This window comes from Crinia signifera, chromosome 3 (genome assembly GCF_055691185.1).
Source record: "Crinia signifera chromosome 3, ASM5569118v1, whole genome shotgun sequence".
NCBI lineage: Eukaryota > Metazoa > Chordata > Amphibia > Anura > Myobatrachidae > Crinia > Crinia signifera.
The window spans coordinates 119,150,634-119,172,608 of NC_139219.1; positions in this window are offsets into that span (position 1 = coordinate 119,150,634).

Below are 21,975 nucleotides of genomic sequence, written 5' to 3' on the forward strand. Positions count from 1 at the left end.
CCTTTGTCGGCTTGTTTTATAATAATTTCTTGATTTTCCTTCAGATGTTTAAGGGCTTCTCTTTCCGCATTCGATAAGTTTTTGTGTATGATTGGTTCAAAATCTCTGTCACATAAGTCCTTTTTTACTAAGTCATAGAAAATCCCAATATTGTTGCCTTTGGACTCAATGGGATAGTATTTTGATGTTGGTTTCAAACCAGAGTTAGACCTGTTTTCATAGTTTTGTAGGGTTGCGTTCTCTTTTTTTGCAAAATGTCTTTTGAGGGTTATTTTCCTTATAAATTTGTTTAAATCAATGTACGTTTCGAATTTGTTCATACCTCCTGTTGGGGCGAATGATAGTCCTCTGTTCAGAAGGGTGGTTTCTGCTTCCGTTAGTTCATGTTTAGAGAGGTTGAAGATACCTTTGGGTTGTGTTTTTATTGGAGTGTTCTTTTGGTACTTATGTAGTATCTGGGCTGCCGATTTTTTGATTGTATGCCTTAAGTTAAGGCATACAATCAGATGCGATGCGATGCGATATCGCATCAAATCGCATACGATGCGATGCGATGCGATGCGATGCGATGACCCGATTTTTCCATAGGATTCAATGTTAAAATGGACTGAGTCCATTTTAACATGGAATTCAATGGGAAAAAGGGGTCCTTTTCATACCCCTACTATCCAAGTGGGCATGGAGTTGGATATAAACCTGTGGCGAGCGTAGCGAGCCACCGAGCCCGAAGCGTGGCGAGCGAAGCGAGCCCCGCGAGGGGACGGTATTCTGTGTCCCCTCGCGGGGCTCGCTACGCTCGCCACGCTTCGGGCTCGGTGGCTCGCTACGCTCGCCACAGGTTTATATCCAACTCCATGCCCACTTGGATAGTAGGGGTATGAAAAGGACCCCTTTTTCCCATTGAATTCCATGTTAAAATGGACTCAGTCCATTTTAACATTGAATCCTATGGAAAAATCGGGTCCATCGCATCGCATCGCATCGCATGCGATTTGGTCGGGTGCGATGCGATGCGATGGACCCGATTTCAAAATCGGCAGCCCAGTTACTACATAAGTACCGTTCTTTTTTTGTTCTCTCTCCCTCCTGCCGCCCCTTTTTCCTCTTCTTCTGTGAATCGTCTTTTCAGAGGTGACGCTATCCTTACGTCTTCCTTCACGTTCATTCTTATATTTTCTCGAATTCTTGTTCCTGTGTCCGTGGATAAAAAACCGTCATCTCCTGTGGAATTCAGCCTTTGTAACGGTGTATATCGGTTAAATGTTCTCCAATGTGGTGTTTTAGGGGAGTCGTTATTTCTGCTGTCGAGGTTACGATTCCAAGTTCTTGTTGTTGGGTTATGTTGTTTTTGGTAATTCCTTTGCTGGTAGCGTACATTCGTGGAACGGCTCCAATTCTTGACTTTGCCTTGTTCGTAATCAAGTTTGTCCCTTTGAAATTTTTTCTCCTTATTTTTGATTACCTCCTCCTCCATTCTTTCTATTTTCTTATTAAGTACTATTTCATTCACTTTGAAATCCTCTTTATCTTTAAACGCCTCTAGGGCTGCCTCTTTAGTTTTTATTTCTTCTTCAAGTAGTGCGAGTGACTTTTTCTTTTCATTTACTATCAATCTCATGAGATTGATAGAGCAGTTATGTAAAATTGCGTCCCATTTCTCAATGAACTCTGTATCCATGTTGCCAAAGGTGGGTTGTTTGGTCATTCTAAGACCTCTTGGCACTCTGTCCACTGTAATATATTGCTCAAGTCCTTTAATGTCCCACCAGGTTTTCATTTCTTTGGCCAAAAGTCTTTCGAATGTCCAAAACTTATCATCCAAATCTCCTTGGTTGGTGGGTTCAGTTGGTACTATTTTTTCACTAAAGATTTTTTGGCACCAGTCATTACGTTTATTGGTGCGATCATTGCCTCTAAGCATGATGTCTATGCCGGGCCAAAAAGCACCAGGCAGCCGCTCAAAATATACCTAGAAAATGTTTGTTAACCTTGGATGAGTGGCGCCACTTTATGCTTAAGTAGATATATAAAAAAACAACAATATTCCCTTATTTATATAGGGTGTCAGCCCGTCTTAAAATGACAAAGTACCGGTATAATACTTATAGAAAAATGTGCAGGGAAGGAATAAGACCTTGGCGACTAATTGTTGTGAGAAGTAATAAAAAGTATATAAAATATATATATAAAAAAATTATTTATTTGTAACAATATAAGACAAATACACAAAAGCGATCAGAGGGGTGCAGACTGCTAAGATATCAAGCTTAAAATATTAGGGAGTCAAGGATACATAAAAACAAAAATATATGAAAGAGGTTGTTATATATATAAAATGGGGGGGATGGGATATATAAAAAATACAAAATACAATGGATAAAAAGTAGAATAGTAATAGCAGCAAATTCAATAAAGAACGCTTATCTTTTTGAGAAGGTAGGAGGTCAGATACCCGACGCGTTTCGTCTATGTGACTTCTTCAAGGGGTAGGGAGCAACTGAACTCAGGCCGGTTTTTATACCTGTATGTTCCTGTGATTCACTGGCTTAATTAGTGGTGTAAAAAATCAAAAGGAGATATTAGGGATAGTAGGGGCTAAATGAACATATGAGTTTATACATGAATATAATGTCCAGCTAAACGCTATATATAGAGGGATAAATACGTTTTCAAAACATAGTAAATAACGTATATTAGATGAAGTTGCGGCACTTCCGCCACACTTCCTGTGTCCTTATAGTGCGACTGCGCATGTCCGGCTTGTTATAAGTGATTGCTGAGCGACGACCTCCTTTCTGTATGCGCATGTGCCAGGAGGTCCCGTTCGGAGATACGGGCGTCTCATCTTCACATCCACAGCTCTCGTGGATGTGTCTGAAGTCGCGAGTGCCGGCGGCCATTTTCTTGTGGATCACGTATAGGAGAACATCGTAATTTGACTGGCGGCCATCTTTTCGGGGGTATTTCTTATCGTATGAGGCATATATACAATGATAAGAACAAAGAAAATAGTAACTAAAAAATTCTGGGTTATATTTAGCAGCAGAACGAACGGGGATAATTCCCATATTATCACTATGCGCTGATAGTAAACAAAGTATGAATAATAATCAGAAAGACGTATTTGAAGCATTTGCATATAAAAAGGTGATTTTAGATACATTGATTGACGCAACAGAATAATCTGTGAAAGTGAAGTGCTAGTGTTAATATAGGTATAAAGTGCTAGTGCTAGTATAGGTACAGTAGTGTCAGAATCATTGGTGACACATTTTAGAGAAATATTAGAAGTGACAGGATTAATAGAATTTATTAGATATACATATAATGCTAACATAGTATTTAAAGTGCTGTGCATTTGATAATTAATTTATATAGATACATATATAATACTAAAGTGCTATTTGGGTTAGAGAAAGTGATATATATATATTCATAGAGCATTGATCCAAGGTTATCCGAGTCACTAGATTTTTACTACAGCACCAGGTTTTCCCAAGGGGTCTCCCATCTTGGTACTAGCCTGGCCCAACACTGCTTAGCTTCCAAGATCGGACGAGATTGACGACACCTGGAGATATTAATAGTGTTTTTATTATTAATGGTGACAAAGAGTGAGGGTTAAAAAATGGTGCTACTAGGATTGTTATAATAAAATGGTAGGAGAACCTTAGAGGAAAGGTGCAATTTCATAATTGTCATTAAAACCCCGGGGATGCATGGTGTCCAACTCGAAAATCCAATACATCTCACGTTGGGATAGTTTGTTCGCCAAATCTCCTCCTCTTGGTCCCAGTTTGACATGTTCAATCGCTTTAAAAGTCAGTCCTTCTGGGTTGGCATTATGGTGCGTCTCAAAATGCTTGTAGATGGCATGGTTGTCGATTTTATTCTTTATATTTCGGGTATGTTCTTGGATTCTTAGTTTCAAAAGTCTCTTGGTTTTACCCACATACTTCAGATGGCATGGGCACTCTAGTAGATATATTACGGAAGATGTGGTGCAGTTCATGAAGTCTTTTATGTGATACTCTTTTGTGTTGTTGTAGTTGGTAAACCTTTTCCTGGTGGGGTGGACAAATTTACAGATGTTACACTTGCCGCATTTGTAGGAGCCAGTACATTTTAATCCGGAGTTGCTTTGTGTGCGTGAAGATGTAATGAGACTAGGTGCTAATAGATCTTTCAGGTTTTTGGATTTTCTGAAGACAACCTCAGGGTTAGGTGGAAGTAGTTCTTTTAGGATTGGATCCATAAGAAGTAAATTCCAATGTTTCTTTAAACTCTGTTTAATTAACTGTTCGAGTTGGTTGTATGTGGTAATGAAGGCAATTGTGTCCTTCCTTTCCTCTTTGATCTTATATTCAAGGAGATCGTCTCTATTCACCTGGTTTACTTTCGTGATTGCATTCTGTAGGAGTTGATCTGGGTATTCTTTTTCTTTAAATCTTTGTTTATACATCTCAAGCTGGGCCTCGCATTCATCATTTCTATTGCAATTTCTCTTTATACGGTTAAACTGGGAGTATAGGATATTTTCTTTCCATTTTCGCAGGTGGTTACTTTTAAAATGTAGGTAGCTGTTGGTATCAACTTTTTTGATGAAGTTTTTGGTATTTACTTCGGCACCTTCGCCCATTAAGATCAAGTCTAGAAATTCAATCTTTGTTTTGTTGATACTGGAAGTAAATTTTAGATTCATTTGGTTGTCTCCAATGTACTCCAAAAACTTAAAAAACAGCTCCTCGTCACCTTCCCAAACTATTAAAATGTCATCGATGTATCTCTTGTAAAATCTGATATTTTCCTTAAAAGCATGGTCTGTATATATAAAACGTTTTTCCTAGCTCCCCATAAAAAGATTTGCAAAACTGGGTGCAAAGATAGTGCCCATTGCTGTGCCACATTTTTGAAGATAAAACTGGTCAAGAAATTTAAAATAGTTGTGGCTTAGAATGAATTTCATGAGGTCGCATATAAAATTCTTGTGTTGTGGATTAAGTTCGTCATCTTCCTCCAGAAACTCCTTACAGGCTTCAATTCCCAGTTGGTGTTCAATACAAGTGTACAGTGATTGTACATCTATTGTGGCCCAAAGGAATGAATCTTTCCATGTAAAATTTTTAAAAAGGTTTAAAACTGTGGTGGTGTCCTTTAGATAGGCTGGTAAGTTTGTCACATGCTTCCGTAAAAAAATATCCACATACTCCGACAGGTTAGAAGTCAAGGAGTCAATCCCTGCCACTATGGGTCGTCCTGGTGGGTTTTCTAGGGATTTATATGTTGAAAGCATTTACACAAATAGAGACACACCCGTGAGCAGACCACCCAACCAGAACACTGGTCATGCCCCCACATTATTAGGTGCTGGCCACAACCCATATTATTGCGCAAAATAAGCCCTTCATAATTTTCAGCTCCAGGCTGTCACAAACCGATGTGCGCAGCCCCGTTTGCGACTGCGTCCCTTACCTTCATGCTGGTCCGCCCTGCGCCGCAGGCCTAATGTCTGTGCCGCCTATGCTGGTGGATCATGGTGTGATGTCCCTTGTGCCCCCTGTGCCTCTGTGGGCAGATGCCTTTTGCCAGTTCCATGCCAGGCCCACGCAGCGTGGGCACCGCCATGACACCTGTGACCAGCTACTGTGCAAACCAATCACACTGACCGCTGGTCTGAACTCTGACCTGTACACCTGTAAACAGAACAAAGGTGTACACTGTCACTTCCTGGTTCTGATTGATGCTGCGCCTTGCAGCCAATCACGACCAGGCAAGGGGGATATGGATCAGGCCTTGGACCTAACTTCCTTGCCTTGAATAATTGCTTCCATCTGTTCCCTGAATGTACTTCTGTGTCAGAGAAATTCTCAAGGCTCCTGGCTATCCAGTCTCCAGCGATACCATCTCCAAGTGTCCTGCTGCTATTGCTGCTACTTACCTGGTTCTGTTTATCTCCAGAGACTCCTGCTAATTCCATTGCTGCGGTTGAGAGAGCAAGCTATCCCCAGCAGAGGATCCCGCTGGCACTGGCTATCAATCCCAGCTAGCTCCCAGGCTAGACCCCTTGGTTCCCAGGCCAAACTACTTTTAACCATCAGTAACTTTATCCATCTCAGTCCTGATCTGTCAACAGGCACTGTCAACATCCAGGTCAACTCTCAGCTACTGTCATCTCCTAGTGACTAACAACATCTGTGTCATCTCCGACGTCCACCAGTTGCTGTATTACAGTATTGTCGCATATTCACCTGTTGCCAACATCCCGTGTCGACTGTGCACTGAAGTGCCCTCAGAGACTTTGCAAAACCTTCCTGGTTATCGACATCAAGCACCAATGACTCCCAGGTCGTCACCTCCGGCTCCCAGGCCGTCCTGCAGCTCCCAGGCTGCCAACTGTCACCTCTGGCTCCCAGGCCGCCCTGCAGCTCCCAGGCTGCCAACTGTCACCTCTGGCTCCCAGGCCATCCCGCAGCACCAAGGCTGCCAACTGTTACCTCCGGCTCCCAGGCCGTCCTGCAGCTCACAGGCTGCCAACTGTCTTCCCCGGCTCCCAGGCCGTCCCGCAGCTCTCAGGCTGTCTACTATCATCTCCAGCTCTCAGGCTATCTCAAAGACATTCTCTCAACCCTCCTGTGTCCTCAGTCCCAGCCTGCGTCCAGAGGACCAGGGCAGGGGCCGCGACCTGCTTGTCAGACGCAGCCAAGTCCATAGTTCCTTGCGGGACTTCCTGGTGAATACCGCTGGCAAGTTAGACTCCGCGACCCTGCTTCTGGTCTCTGCCAACCCTCTGGTTCACTGTGCCTGGGTCCCCAGTGCATGTCATATATTAAGCCTCCTGCTTTCCAGCGCCCTCGACTGGTCCACCATGGTCACAGCCGGGAACACAAGAAACCCTGGTGCTGACACAGGCCCATTTAGTCCTTACTCTGGCACTGTTCCTGGGTGGCGGAGGAGACTTCAATGCTGTGTAAACTTGAGGATGTATGATCCAACGCATTTCCACCCGTGTGTGGCGTTTTAAATAAAATTTTCAACTGGTATGGAAAAATGTAAATAAAAAAAATAAAATTTAAATAAAATGCTACCAAGGAGCCCTTACAATACCGTGACCCGACTCTGATTTTCCGGTACACCCACTTTGCCTGGCTATGCCATCTACAATCAGCCAGCGTGTGGTCCGAATAAGGTGGCGGACTTCAACTCCTGTCAGCTGTGGTTAGAGCCGAAAGGGCTCCCTACAGACAGGAGGTGCAGTCGGGAGCCAGCCATGTTGCACCGCACAATTTAGTCTTCAAACGAAGACTGGAGCCACATTCTTATTATAGCAGAGAATATCCAATTTCAGTTGGAGCCGAATCATCCACAGTAACTTTCTCTGTTGGGCTCACCATAATTGCATTTGCATCTATCAAAGTGTGAATTAAGAAAACTTTTATTGCTGCATTTAAAGGGACATCAAATCGGAGGGTAAGCATAGCGCTAATTGAGTGAATATAAATAAATCAGTGGTATAGTATATGTTTTTGACGCGATTTATATATTTTATTTCGTAATGTTTATGTATGCTTAATAAATCCTATATATTTTACAATTGGATTTGCGCTCTCTAATTAAATATATTTAGTTTGATTTAGTAATTTTCCAAGTTACTATTGGGAGCTGCAACTCCAATTAAGAGGCGATCTAGAGTGTATGTTTATTATGCATATGGTGTGTATACACAGAGTTATAGATTTTGCGCTCAATTTCTTTCTCTTTTTTAAGCATGTTATCCCCCTGGGCAATGAGCATTTATCTCCCCTGGTAATGACCATCCCCAGGCAGCTCCAGCCACTGCAGTCCAAGGCCTTTGACAGTGTGAGCCAAGGCAGCCAGGAGCTAGGGCTTTGGCAAATGGGGTAACCTCTGCCAGCATGCAGAAGGGTGATGTGTGCTCCCCTCCCAGTGAAGGCTTCAGTCTGGAGATGGACTAGTCTGGCTAATTCCTTGTTTAGCCACACCCCACATCTGACAGCTTCTCCGTCGCTTCTCACCTGACCTGACTGAGAGGAAATCCGAAGGCATTCCCCAGTGGTCCCTGTCTTGCTGTGTGTATGTTAAGTGCTGCACTCCCAGGGCTGCCATCAGCTTCCACCTGCCACATTTATGTCACTGTAGAGGGGACATACACCCAGTGCTGGCCTGGAGACAGGGCAAGGGAGTGGAGTGGCTGCCTGCAGAGGTGCCCGGGCTGATGGGGTAGGGGTGGTGGAGAGAGCTGTCTGAAGAGGAGTTATTCTGTGATAAGTGGAGAATGATGTTTCTGAAGGGGGGATCTTTTGTACTAAATGGCAAATAATGTCAGAGAAAGTGAGGTGCCAGGGTGAGGGGTAGGAGGCAATAAGGCACAAGGGTGAGGGTACAGGGAAGGATTTAGGTGCAGGTATGACAGGTAGATGGATGGAGTGGGGTGTAATAAGGGCAAGAGGTACAGGGTTTAGAGGTGCAGGGGTGGGGGGACAATGAGGGAGTGAGGAACTGGGGTGAGAGGTGCAGGGAGAGAGGAGTGAAAGGAGGAAGTGGTTTACAGGGTTAGGGATGCCAAAGAGGGAGGGAGTGAGGTGTAGTGGAAATAAATGAAATGAGGGAGTCAAAACCGTGGGGACAATTTACTAAGATAAGAGTTTTGTTAAAGATGGGATGTGATTGCCCATAACAAACAATACGATTCTATTATCTTTTAGAAGGTGCTAAATAAATAAGAAATAGAATAGAGGCCTGTCGCTGCAGCCACTACTATGCCACCAGGGGAGCAGTATGGATAGGGGAGTACTCCTTGGCCCAGCTGCAGGGCACTCCGGACTCGACTGAGGCATCCCCTCAAGACCTAGGGGAGCTAGGGTCTATCTCTGGCCTGCTTAAGGCCTGTCACAGCAGCCATCTCTAGGTCTCCACTGGCTGCTCCCCCCTCAACCAAGAGGACTGTATCGCTTCACACTCCAGCTCTGTCAGGAGGCCCCCCTCCCCCTGGCACTACAGTGCCATACCTGCTCCCGGCCCTGGATCCATTGTCTCTGCCCCCAGATGGCAAGCCCCCTTCAGCTACAGTGCAGCGGTTCCCCTGCTGCGAGATATTGGGGGCACCCCTGTGCACATCATGTAACAGCGACACAGCTCCCCTATTACGCAGAAGTGAGGGTGCAGTAGCCAGCAGTGGCAACAAGGCTCTGCCTCTTAAGGATGTCAGCTGGAAAAACATCCCTCACTAGCCACTCTCTGGTCAGCGGGAAGGTCTGGCAAAGTACGGAGACACAGAATGTGTATGAGGGGCTACCGTGCGGGGCTCTCATTGAGTGGCGATGCAGAGGCCACGATCTGCAATCCCTGCAATCCTCCTCTCAAACACCCGATCCCTCGTCAACCAGATGGATGAGCTGTCTCTGCTAATAAACAACACCTAGATCAGGCGCAGCAGGGTCCTCTGCCTTATGCTTCACTGAAACATGGCTAGACAACCTCATAACAGACTCCTGCAACAAGGAGCGCTCCGGCAAATCCAAAGGTGGAGGAATTTGCTTCTACATAAATGAAAGGTAGTGCATCAATGTAAAGACTCAGGTAAATCATTCAGCCCTCAATTGGTGACTCTCAACCCTTTCTGGGATACCTAAACTGTTGTTTTGACAGTGTGACTGTTAAGAAACAGATATGCTAATTTTCCAATGACAAACCTTGGATAAACAGAGAAGTTCGCTCTCTCTTGGTAGAGGGGGATAATGCTTTCAGATCTGGTGATCCGACTGCTTTTAGGGCTGCCCGTTTAAGATTAAAAAAGGGAATTGTTAGAGAAAAAAAGGTCTTCTCTGCAAAATTAGAAAATACTTTTACCCAGAATAATAATGTGAAATGTCTGAGGTGTCCAAAACATTACTGATTATAAGGCAAGTAAAAACTCCACGTCCCATGACAGTGGTCCCGCCCTAGGAGATACCCTAAACTCTTTTCATGCCCGTTTTGACAGACCAGTTGATAAGGACCAAATAAGGACATTTATGGTGTGCACAGACTTTTATACCTTAAGACATTAGCATTACAGGTTCAACATAAACCAATCAAATTAACAGACCAATCATATACATAGGCCAATCAGATATCAGTAATTAGAATAATTAAACACCCCTTACGCCCATAATGCCCATTATGCTGACTTCATATAGTGTAAAGTTTGTGTTTTCGTTTCCATTATCTCAAGGACACTAGCCAACCGCAGACTATGATTCAATGGCAGCTGGTTCTAAACTTGCTTAACATCAAAAACAACAGTTCATTAACCCCTTCCTGACAGAGCCAGTTTTTGCGTTCCTGACAGAGCCCTTTTTTTCAAATCTGACATGTCTCACTTAAGTGGGGATAACTTTTTTTTGCTTTTACTTATCCCAGTGATTTTGAGATTGTTTTTTCGTGACACATTGTACTTCAAATTAGTGGTAAATTTGGGTCGATACAGTCTGTGTTTTTTTGTGAAAAATACCAAAATGTCGTAAAAAAATGGAAAATTTAGCAATTTGCAAAATGTTAAATTTTCTGCTTGTGAGACAAATAATCATACCACTCAAAATAGTTAATAACTAACATAGACCATATGTCTACTTTATGTTGACATCATTATTTCAACTTCCTTTTAATTTTTTTGGACACTAGGAGGCTTACAATATGAATAGCAAATTCTCAAAATTTTCAAGAAAATTTCAAACACTGATTTTTTTAGGGACCAGTTCAGTTCTGATGTGACTTTGAGGGACTTGTATGTGAGACACCCCCATAAATGATACCATTTCAAAAACTGCACCCCTCACAGTATTCAAAACAGCATTTTGGAAGTTTGTTAACCCTTTAGGTGTTTCACAGGAATTAAAACAAAGTGTAGGTGAAATTTCAAAATTTCATTTTTTTTGCAGATTTGCAATTTTAATACATTTTTCTAAGGAACACAGTACATTTTACTAGAGAAATGTGACTAAAAATTGATTCCCCCAATTCTTTTGTTTTCATAAATATCCTATATGTGGCCCTAGTGTGCACGTTGACCAAACCACAGGCTTCATAATAGAAGGAGCACCTACTTGATTTTGGAGCCTCCTTTTTATGAGATTATTTTTTAGGCACCATGTAGGTTTCTAGGCACCATAAGATGCTAAAATTTAGGAACCCCCCCACAAGTGACCCCATTTTGCAAACTACACCCCTCAGGGAATTCATCTAGGGGTATAGTGTACATTTCAAACCCCCAGGGGTTTGACCAATTTTGATACAACTGGGCAGTGAAAATGAAAAATTTCATTTTTTTACACAAAAATGCAGTTCTGGCTCAAAATTTTTCATTTTCAGAAGGTATGAAGGAGACAAAGCACCCCAAAATCTGTGCCCCAATTTCTCCCGAGTACGGCAATGCCTCACATGTGACCAAAAAATACCATTTGGGTGCATGGCAGGACTCAGAAGGGAAGGAGTGATTTTTGGATTTTGCAGCTCAGATTCTGGTGGAATTTTGGTGGGTGCTATGTCGCATTAGCAAGACCCCCCAAGCACCAATACAGTGGAACCCCCCCACAAGTGACCCCATTTTGCAAACTACACCCCTCAGGGAATTCATATAGGGGTATAGTGTACATTTCAAACCCCCAGGGGTTTCACCAATTTTGATACAACTGGGCAGTGAAAATGAAAAATTACATTTTTTTACACAAAAATGCAGTTCTGGCTCAAAATTTTTCATTTTCAGAAGGTATGAAGGAGAAAAAGCACCCCAAAATCTGTGCCCCAATTTCTCCCGAGTACGGCAATGCCTCACATGTGACCAAAAAATACCAGTTGGGTGCATGGCAGGACTCAGAAGGGAAGGAGTGATTTTTGGATTTTGCAGCACAGATTTTGGTGGAATGAATGGTGGGTGCTATGTTGCACCAATACAGTGGAACCCCCCCACAAGTCACCCCATTTTGCAAAGTACACCCCTCAGGGAATTCATCTAGGGGTATAGTGTACATTTCAAACCCCCAGGGGTTTCACCAATTTTGATACAAGTGGGCAGTGAAAATGAAAAATTACATTTTTTTACACAAAAATGCAGTTCTGGCTCAAAATTTTTCATTTTCAGAAGGTATGAAGGAGAAAAAGCACCCCAAAATATGTGCCCCAATTTCTCCCGAGTACGGCAATGCCTCACATGTGACCAAAAAATACCAGTTGGGTGCATGGCAGGAAGGGAAGGAGTGATTTTTGGATTTTGCAGCTCAGATTCTGGTGGAATTTTGGTGGGTGCTATGTCGCATTAGCAAGACCCCCCAAGCACCAATACAGTGGAACCCCCCCACAAGTGACCCCATTTTGCAAACTACACCCCTCAGGGAATTCATCTAGGGGTATAGTGTACATTTCAAACCCCCAGGGGTTTCACCAATTTTGATACAAGTGGGCAGTGAAAATGAAAAATTACATTTTTTTACACAAAAATGCAGTTCTGGCTCAAAATTTTTCATTTTCAGAAGGTATGAAGGAGAAAAAGCACCCCAAAATCTGTGCCCCAATTTCTCCCGAGTACGGCAATGCCTCACATGTGACCAAAAAATACCAGTTGGGTGCATGGCAGGACTCAGAAGGGAAGGAGTGATTTTTGGATTTTGCAGCTCAGATTCTGGTGGAATTTTGGTGGGTGCTATGTCGCATTAGCAAGACCCCCCAAGCACCAATACAGTGGAACCCCCCCACAAGTGACCCCATTTTGCAAACTACACCCCTCAGGGAATTCATCTAGGGGTATAGTGTACATTTCAAACCCCCAGGGGTTTCACCAATTTTGATACAAGTGGGCAGTGAAAATGAAAAATTACATTTTTTTACACAAAAATGCAGTTCTGGCTCAAAATTTTTCATTTTCAGAAGGTATGAAGGAGAAAAAGCACCCCAAAATCTGTGCCCCAATTTCTCCCGAGTACGGCAATGCCTCACATGTGACCAAAAAATACCAGTTGGGTGCATGGCAGGACTCAGAAGGGAAGGAGTGATTTTTGGATTTTGCAGCACAGATTTTGGTGGAATGAATGGTGGGTGCTATGTTGCACCAATACAGTGGAACCCCCCCACAAGTCACCCCATTTTGAAAAGTACACCCCTCAGGGAATTCATCTAGGGGTATAGTGTACATTTCAAACCCCCAGGGGTTTCACCAATTTTGATACAAGTGGGCAGTGAAAATGAAAAATTACATTTTTTTACAAAAAAATGCAGTTCTGGCTCAAAATTTTTCATTTTCAGAAGGTATGAAGGAGAAAAAGCACCCCAAAATATGTGCCCCAATTTCTCCCGAGTACGGCAATGCCTCACATGTGACCAAAAAATACCAGTTGGGTGCATGGCAGGACTCAGAAGGGAAGGAGTGATTTTTGGATTTTGCAGCTCAGATTCCGGTGGAATTTTGTTGGGTGCTATGTCGCATTAGCAAGACCCCCCAAGCACCAATACAGTGGAACCCCCCCACAAGTGACCCCATTTTGCAAACTACACCCCTCAGGGAATTCATCTAGGGGTATAGTGTACAGTTCAAACCCCCAGGGGTTTCACCAATTTTGATACAACTGGGCTGTGCAAATGAAAAATTACATTTTTTACACAAAAATGCAGTTCTGGCTCAAAATTTTTCATTTTCACAAGGAATGAAGGAGACAAAGCACCCCAAAATCTGTGCCCCAATTTCTCCCGAGTACGGTAATGCCTCACATGTGACCAAAAAATACCATTTGGGTGCATGGCAGGACTCAGAAGGGAAGGAGTAATTTTTGGATTTTGCAGCACAGATTCTGGTGGAATGTTGGTGGGTGCTATGTCGCATTAGCAAGACCCCCAAAGCACCAATACAGTGGAAGCCCCCCACAAGTGACCCCATTTTGCAAACTACACCCCTCAGGGAATTCATCTAGGGGTATAGTGTACATTTCAAACCCCCAGGGGTTTCACCAATTTTGATACAACTGGGCAGTGAAAATTAAAAATTACATTTTTTTACACAAAAATGCAGTTCTGGCTCAAAATTTTTCATTTTCAGAAGGTATGAAGGAGAAAAAGCACCCCAAAATCTGTGCCCCAATTTCTCCCGAGTACGGCAATGCCTCACATGTGACCAAAAAATACCATTTGGGTGCATGGCAGGACTCAGAAGGGAAGGAGTGATTTTTGGATTTTGCAGCTCAGATTCTGGTGGAATGTTGGTGGGTGCTATGTCGCATTAGCTAGACCCCCCAAGCACCAATACAGTGGAACCCCCCCACAAGTGACCCCATTTTGCAAACTACACCCCTCAGGGAATTCATCTAGGGGTATAGTGTACATTTCAAATCCCCAGGGGTTTCACTAATTTTGATACAACTGGGCTGTGCAAATGAAAAATTACATTTTTTACACAAAAATGCAGTTCTGGCTCAAAATTTTTCATTTTCACAAGGAATGAAGGAGACAAAGCACCCCAAAATCTTCGCCCCAATTTCTCCCGAGTACGGCAATGCCTCACATGTGACCAAAAAATACCATTTGGGTGCATGGCAGGACTCTGAAGGGAAGGAGTGATTTTTGGATTTTGCAGCACAGATTCTGGTGGAATGTTGGTGGGTGCTATGTCGCATTAGCAAGACCCCCAAAGCACCAATACAGTGGAAGCCCCCCACAAGTGACCCCATTTTGCAAACTACACCCCTCAGGGAATTCATCTAGGGGTATAGTGTACATTTCAAACCCCCAGGGGTTTCACCAATTTTGATACAACTGGGCAGTGAAAATGAAAAATTACATTTTTTTACACAAAAATGCAGTTCTGGCTCAAAATTTTTCTTTTTCAGAAGGTATGAAGGAGAAAAAGCACCCCAAAATCTGTGCCCCAATTTCTCCCGAGTACGGCAATGCCTCACATGTGACCAAAAAATACCAGTTGGGTGCATGGCAGGACTCAGAAGGGAAGGAGTGATTTTTGGATTTTGCGGCTCAGATTCTGGTGGAATGAATGGTGGGTGCTATGTGGCATTAGCAAGACCCCCGAAGCACGGTGAAATTATGAACCTAATAATCCATAGATGTGTGGTATATTTTAAAACACTCCTTTATACATAGGCCGGGTTTGTCGGGGCAAGTGTCACACTGGAAAGTAGTTTGCTTTCTTATTCCCTTTTTAATAGTTTGCTTTCTTATTCCCTTTTTATAGCAAACTTTGCACCTTTTTTGTGTCCTGCCCTTTTTTCCAGTGGAGGGGATTTCATCAGGAAAATGCTGCCCTGGTACAATACGGGGGCCAGTACTAGAAGTACTGGGGCCCTCTGCCTGCTGGTTCCCAAATATTAGGCCCTTTATGACTTCCTCTTGAAAGTGCATAAATGTCCCCCTCTGGCTGGTAGAACGGAATAGCACGTAAGCGTTATACAGTGCCATCTGGATGATATACACGGCCAGCTTCTTGTACCAGATTTTTGTTTTCCGCAGGGCACTGTACGGCTTCAGTACCTGATCTGAAAGATCCACTCCGCCCATGTACCTATTGTAATCCAGGATACAATTAGGTTTTGAGGTGTGGGTACTGGTACCTCGTACAGGGACGGAGGTGGTACTGTCTCCGTGAATTGTTGTCAGTATAAGGACATCCCTCTTGTCCTTATATTTGACCAACAACATATTTTCGGTGCATATTCCCCTGCTTTCACCCCTTCTCATTACTTGGGCAATGTGCGTTTTTGGGAGGCCTCTTTGGTTCTTGCGCACAGTACCGCAAGCTGCTGTACCTCTTGAACCAAGGGCCTTAAACAGGGGGATGCTAGTGTAAAAGTTATCCACATAGAGGTGATAACCTTTATCCAGGAAGGGGTGCACTAAATCCCAGACAATTTTTCCACTAACACCTACGAGGGAGGGGGGGCATTCTGGCGGTTCAATTCTTGAATCCTTCCCTTCATATACCCTAAACCTGTGAGTGTACCCTGAGGTGCTTTCACACAGCTTATACATTTTTATGCCATACCTTGCCCTCTTACTGGGAAGGTACTGGCGGAATTTAACCCTTCCTTTAAAATGTATAAGGGACTCGTCTATGCAAATGAATTTATCTGGGATGTACATCTCTTCAAATTTGGCACTGAAATGATCAATGACCGGCCTGACTTTGAATAGCCGGTCAAAGGTGGGATCATCTCTGGGTGGGCACTGTGCATTATCGTTGTAATGCAAAAATTTAAGGATTAACTCAAAACGAGTCCGGGTCATGGCCATACGGTAAAGTGGGGTGCTGTACAGAACATCTGTACTCCAATATTGCCTAATTTCTGGCTTTTTTACTATGCCCATATGAAACACCAGACATCAAAATGTCATCATCTCTACTGCATCTACAGGGGTCCACCTAGCAAATGATGACGTGGGGTTTTGAGCAATAAACTGCTGGGCATATAAATTAGTTTGGTCCACCATTAAATTTATAAAATCATCAGAGAAAAATAATTTGAAAAAGTCAATTTCTCTGAGACCTGTGGAATCAAATTGGATTCCTGGGATGGCCAAAAACTCAGGAACCTGGGGCTCAAAATTGTCTGGTGGTGGGGTCCATACGAGATCAATTATTGGGGGGGGGGTCTCAGCTGCTCTACGGGGGCGTCTTTGAGGGGGTCCCTCATTACTAGAGGAGGAAGAGGAGCTTAAGATGAATCCTTCAAATTCCCCGCTTGCCTCACTGGCTGTGTCAGAGTCAGAGGCAAGCATGGCATATGCCTCCTCCGCTGAATACATTCTTCTGGATGACTGGGATGACATTTGGGATGACATTTGGGATGCCATTTTTATTTTTGTGTTTCTGGTAGTGAAATGTTTCAACACGTGTATAGTGTAGGGGGGGTACAAACTTTATTTCAATGTAGTATGTAGTGTGTAGTGTGTATGTAGTGCAGAAAAAAAAAAAAAAAAAGGTCCTGCGCCAAAAATTGAGCACAGATGTTGGTCAGTAACGTCCGTCACTGAACAGCGCTCAAAGGCAACAGGAATTTGATAAAAAAAATAAAAAAAAATAAAAAAAAAGACCCCACAGCACCCAGCACCCTCAAAAAAAAAAAAAAAAGAGGTGATCAGTGATGCGACACTGATTACCAGTGAGGGGCAGCAGGTGCACAACCTTTGGTGCAACTGACAGTGCAACTGGCAGCAACTGACAGGTATATATATATAAAAAAACAACAACTCTGCACCCCCAAAAAGTTGCTGATCACCTCAGATATAGTGATCAGCACAAAAGGGGGGGCAGCAGACACAAAATATAGCACTCTCTATCACTCTCTGTCACTATCTCTCTCTATCACTATCTATCACTCTATGACACTGCAGCAGCAGCACTGACAGTTATATATATAAAAAATAACCCCTGCACCCCCAAAAAGTTGCTGGGGGTGCACAAAAGGGGGGCAGCAGACACAAAATATAGCACTCTCTATCACTCTCTGTCACTATCTCTCTCTATCTCTCTCTATCTCTCTCTATCTATCACTCTATGACACTGCAGCAGCAGCACCGACAGTTATATACATAAAAAATTGCCCCTGCACCCCCAAAAAGTTGCTGGGGGTGCACAAAAGGGGGGCAGCAGACACAAAATATAGCACTTTCTATCACTATCTCTCTCTATCTCTCTATCTCTCACTATCTATCACTCTATGACACTGCAGCAGCAGCACTGACAGGTATATATATATAAAAAAAAAAACCTGCGCCCCCAAAAAGTTGCTGATCAGTTAATTTATACTGATCAGCACAAAAGGGGGGGGGGGGGCAGCAGTCAGTTGCACACGCAGTACAGCTGTATATATATAAAAAATATATAGCACAATCTGTCACTATCTCTCTATCTCTCTCTATCTCTCTCTATCTCTCTATCTATAACTCTATCACACTGCAGCAGCACAAAATATAGCACTCTCTGTCACTAGCTCTCTCTATCTCTCTCTATCTCTCTATCTCTATCTCTCTATCTATAAATCTATCACACTGCAGCAGCACAACACAGCACAGCACAACACAGGAAGTCACAAGAAGTAACAAGATCCAGGAACGCTACAAGCAGTGATCAGGTAAGTATTTGCAAGGATCAGGTCAGTATATCGCGGCAGATAGGCACGGTGACCGCACTGCACGCAATTCCACACCGTTAGTTTAAATCACCCTCCATGGCTGTGATTGGTTCGTCGGTCCGACGAACCAATCACGGCCTTTGGGGGCAGGTGGGGTGAGGTGGGGTGACACCAGTGTCACCCTTACACCCCGTGGTGATTGGTGCTGTACTTTACAGCACCAATCACCACCGATCCCTGTGTCACCGGCGAACGTTATTCGCCGGTACACAGGAAAACACTGTGAATGGCTGTTCACACTGAACAGCCAATCACAGCGATCGCCGACGGGGGGGCGGCATCGCAGCCCCCCCTGGGCATGCAGGGACATGTCTGCTGTCAGGGACAGCAGACATGTTTAAACTGTCACCGCGTCTATAGACGCGGTGACAGTTAAATGGCATGACGTACATTTATGCCATGTGTCGGGAAGTACATCCCGGCCATGACGTAAATGTACGTCAAATGTCGGGAAGGGGTTAAAACAAAAATGAGCCAAGCTTTATTGTTAAAGCTTGGCTCATTTTGTTTTAAAGACTTTTGCCTGCATAGTCAAAACATTTATACCGTCCTTAATACCATCCAAAAATTACTGCAATTGAATAGTAATTTAGGGGATTTGCCATTTACATAAATTCCAAAAATTCTTGGTAAAAAAAGTTGATATTTAAATATTTGAATTTCTAAATCATTTATGCTATCCAAACCAATTAACGGATGACAATGTGGGGGGAATTTTTTTTTAGTGCTAGAACCTTTAGAATAGGACAAAAATATATTTTGCATATATATCTGCAGATACAAGCCACAAATGAATGCACTTGGCCTGACTGCTACGATTAAGCTTAGACCAGTACCGCAACTGAGGCAGAGCAATTGCCAGTTCTGTGAACCCCTTATTACTCCAGCGTCCATATGCACAAGGATACATTCAATTTCCATTGCCTTAGTTGTTTTTGGTTTTCCAGAGCTGCTCTCTAGAAATCAGCTTTAAAAGGTAGTTTAGAATTGGTGACTTATCAAACAAACCATAGGCCTCGATTAACACCCGTATGTCTATTGAGCAGACACTTCCATTTCTCTCTCCCCTTTTGTCTTCTCCTGGGTCACCTGCTGACTTTTAGCCATTCCATCCTGAACCTACCCAAAATGACTAAGACAGAAGTAATTGTCTTTCACCCTTACTATGTGTTTCTGCTGATATCTGTCTCCCAACTCTGTTGTACATTTAGTAGCTCTCCCAATTCTGCTGATTTTACCTTAAAATATTTCCAAAATTCAGCCTTTTCTCACCTTGTCAGGCTCTAACATCTTAACCCCCTTGTCATTAATAGAGATTACTGTAAACTATTGTTATCTGGACTTCCTTGTAATCTCCCTATGGTTCCAGCCTTATTTCTATACAGCTCCTCTCATCCACTGTAGTGCCAATGACCAGCTCTACTTTCCCTCCCTAATCACCTCTTTTCTTCACCCGCTGGGCTAATTTGAAGATTGCCTGAAAATTTCATCAAAATCGGCCAGGCCGTTTTGGAGTCCATAGGGAACATACACACTTAGATTTATATATATATATATATATATATATATATATATATATATATATATATATATATATATATATATATATATATATATATACACAAAAGAAGGAAAAAGAAAGCGCACCAATGAGCAGAAGTATCATAAGAAATACACACTGATTTTATTGCTCACATACATTGTAGTTTACGGAAATAAGCTTGCCAGCTTGATGTAACACAGGGACCAGGGTACTCCTACAGATGTAAAATTTTACCGCGCCACAGCCTCGGATCGCCGGACAGATATCCAAACGCCAGAGCCGCCACGGGGAACGATGCACAGTGCCGCCTGGATCACCACTGGAAGCTGGACACCACTAAGTCGGACCAACAAGCCACGCCCAACGCGTTCGTCACTCAAACGGACTTCGTCAGGGGGTGCGGTTACCTCAGGTACGTATCAGGTTTATATACCCTCTTTTTCTTTACAGGTGACATCACTTCAACAATCATCATAGATCAAGCCGGACAATCAAGGCTTTAGCAGCACATACACATCATACAATAGTCAATTCAAAAAACTAACTCGCAGGTTAATGCCATATCATTGCCAACATATATATTTATATTTATATATATATATATATATATATATATCTCCTATATATTTGGCTACATCTGTCACTCAAAGTGGGTGTCTGTGTCTATAACGCTCTGTTCCAGGTGATGGCAATCATACATTAAGGGGAAGTCTAGAAACAGAGCATTGTGTTCCTCCTGGAGAGGGTCATGTTGGGAGGTATGTGACAGAGAACAAGCCCAGTGAGCCCACAGACAGTGCCAGACAGCCACTGCTACTCCACAGCCACCAGGTGAGCGCCCCCCTCCCGCGATTTGCGGCAAAACCTCCCCCCCCGCGCGCCCCCCCCCTCCCGCGATTCGCGGCAAAAACACCCGCTCCCCCGCGACCCCCCCTACCGCGATTCGCAGCAAAAACACCCCCGCGACCCCCCCTCCCGTGATTCGCTGCAAAAAGAACCCCCCACGACCCCTCCCGCAATTCGCGGCATAACCACCACCCCGCGCCCCCCCCCCTCCCGCGAATCGCGGCAAACCCTCCCCCGTGACCCCCCCCCCGATTCGCGGAAAAAACACCCCCCCGCAACCTCCCTCCCGCGATTCGCGGCAAAAAGACCCCCCCCCGCGACCCCCCTCCCACGATTCGCGGCACCCCCCCCCCCGTGCGCAATTCGCAGCAGCCCCAGGATTAAATGGCACATGCAAAACACTGACATGGCAATGGTCGACAATGAAAAAGGTTGACATGAGTTTTTGAAGATTTATTTTTAATTTTTTTTAATTTTTTCATATTCATTGTCATGTGTCGACATGGACACCAATGAAGTGGCACACTTATGTCAACATTTACATGTGTTGACCTTTCTGTGTTGATTTTTTCTTGTGGCGATTCGCGTCACACCCCCCGCAACCCCCCCTCCCGCGATTCGCGGCACCCCCCGTGACCCCCCACCTCCCGCAATTCGCAGCAACCCCCCACCGGAACCCCTGTGAACCCCACCCTCCCGCGATTCGCGGCACCCACCCCCGCGACCCCCCCTCCCGCAATTCGCGGCACCCCCCCCCGTGATTCGCGGCAGCTCCAGAATTAAATTGCACATGGAAAACACTGACATGGCTATGGTCGACAATGAAAAAGGTTGACATGAGTTTTTGAAGTTTTTTTGTTATTTTTTGAATATTTTCATATTCATTCTCATGTGTCGACATGGACACCAATGAAGTGCCACACTTATGTCAACATTTACATGTGTTGACCTTTCTGTGTTGATTTTTTTCTTGTGGCGATTCGCGTCACACCCCCCCACCCCCCCGCAACCCCCACTCCCGCGATTCACGGCACACACACACCCCCCCGCGATTCTCGGCACCCCACCCCGTGACGCCCCCTCCCGTGATTCACGGCACACCCCCCGCGACCCCCCCTACCATGATTCGCCGCAACCCCCGCCCCCGTAACCCCCCTCCCGCGATTTGCGGCAACCCACCCCGCGACCTTCCTCCCGCGATTCTCTGCAATCCCTCCCCTCCCGCGATTCGCAGCATCCACCCCCCCACAACCCCCCCTCCTGCAATTCGCGGCACCCCCCGCGACCCCCCCTCCTGCAATTCGCGGCACCCTCCGCGACCCCCCCTCCCGCGATTCGCGGACACCTAAGTTGCAATACAGGGCATCTTTCATACAATTCTAACCATATTTCTCATATACAAAC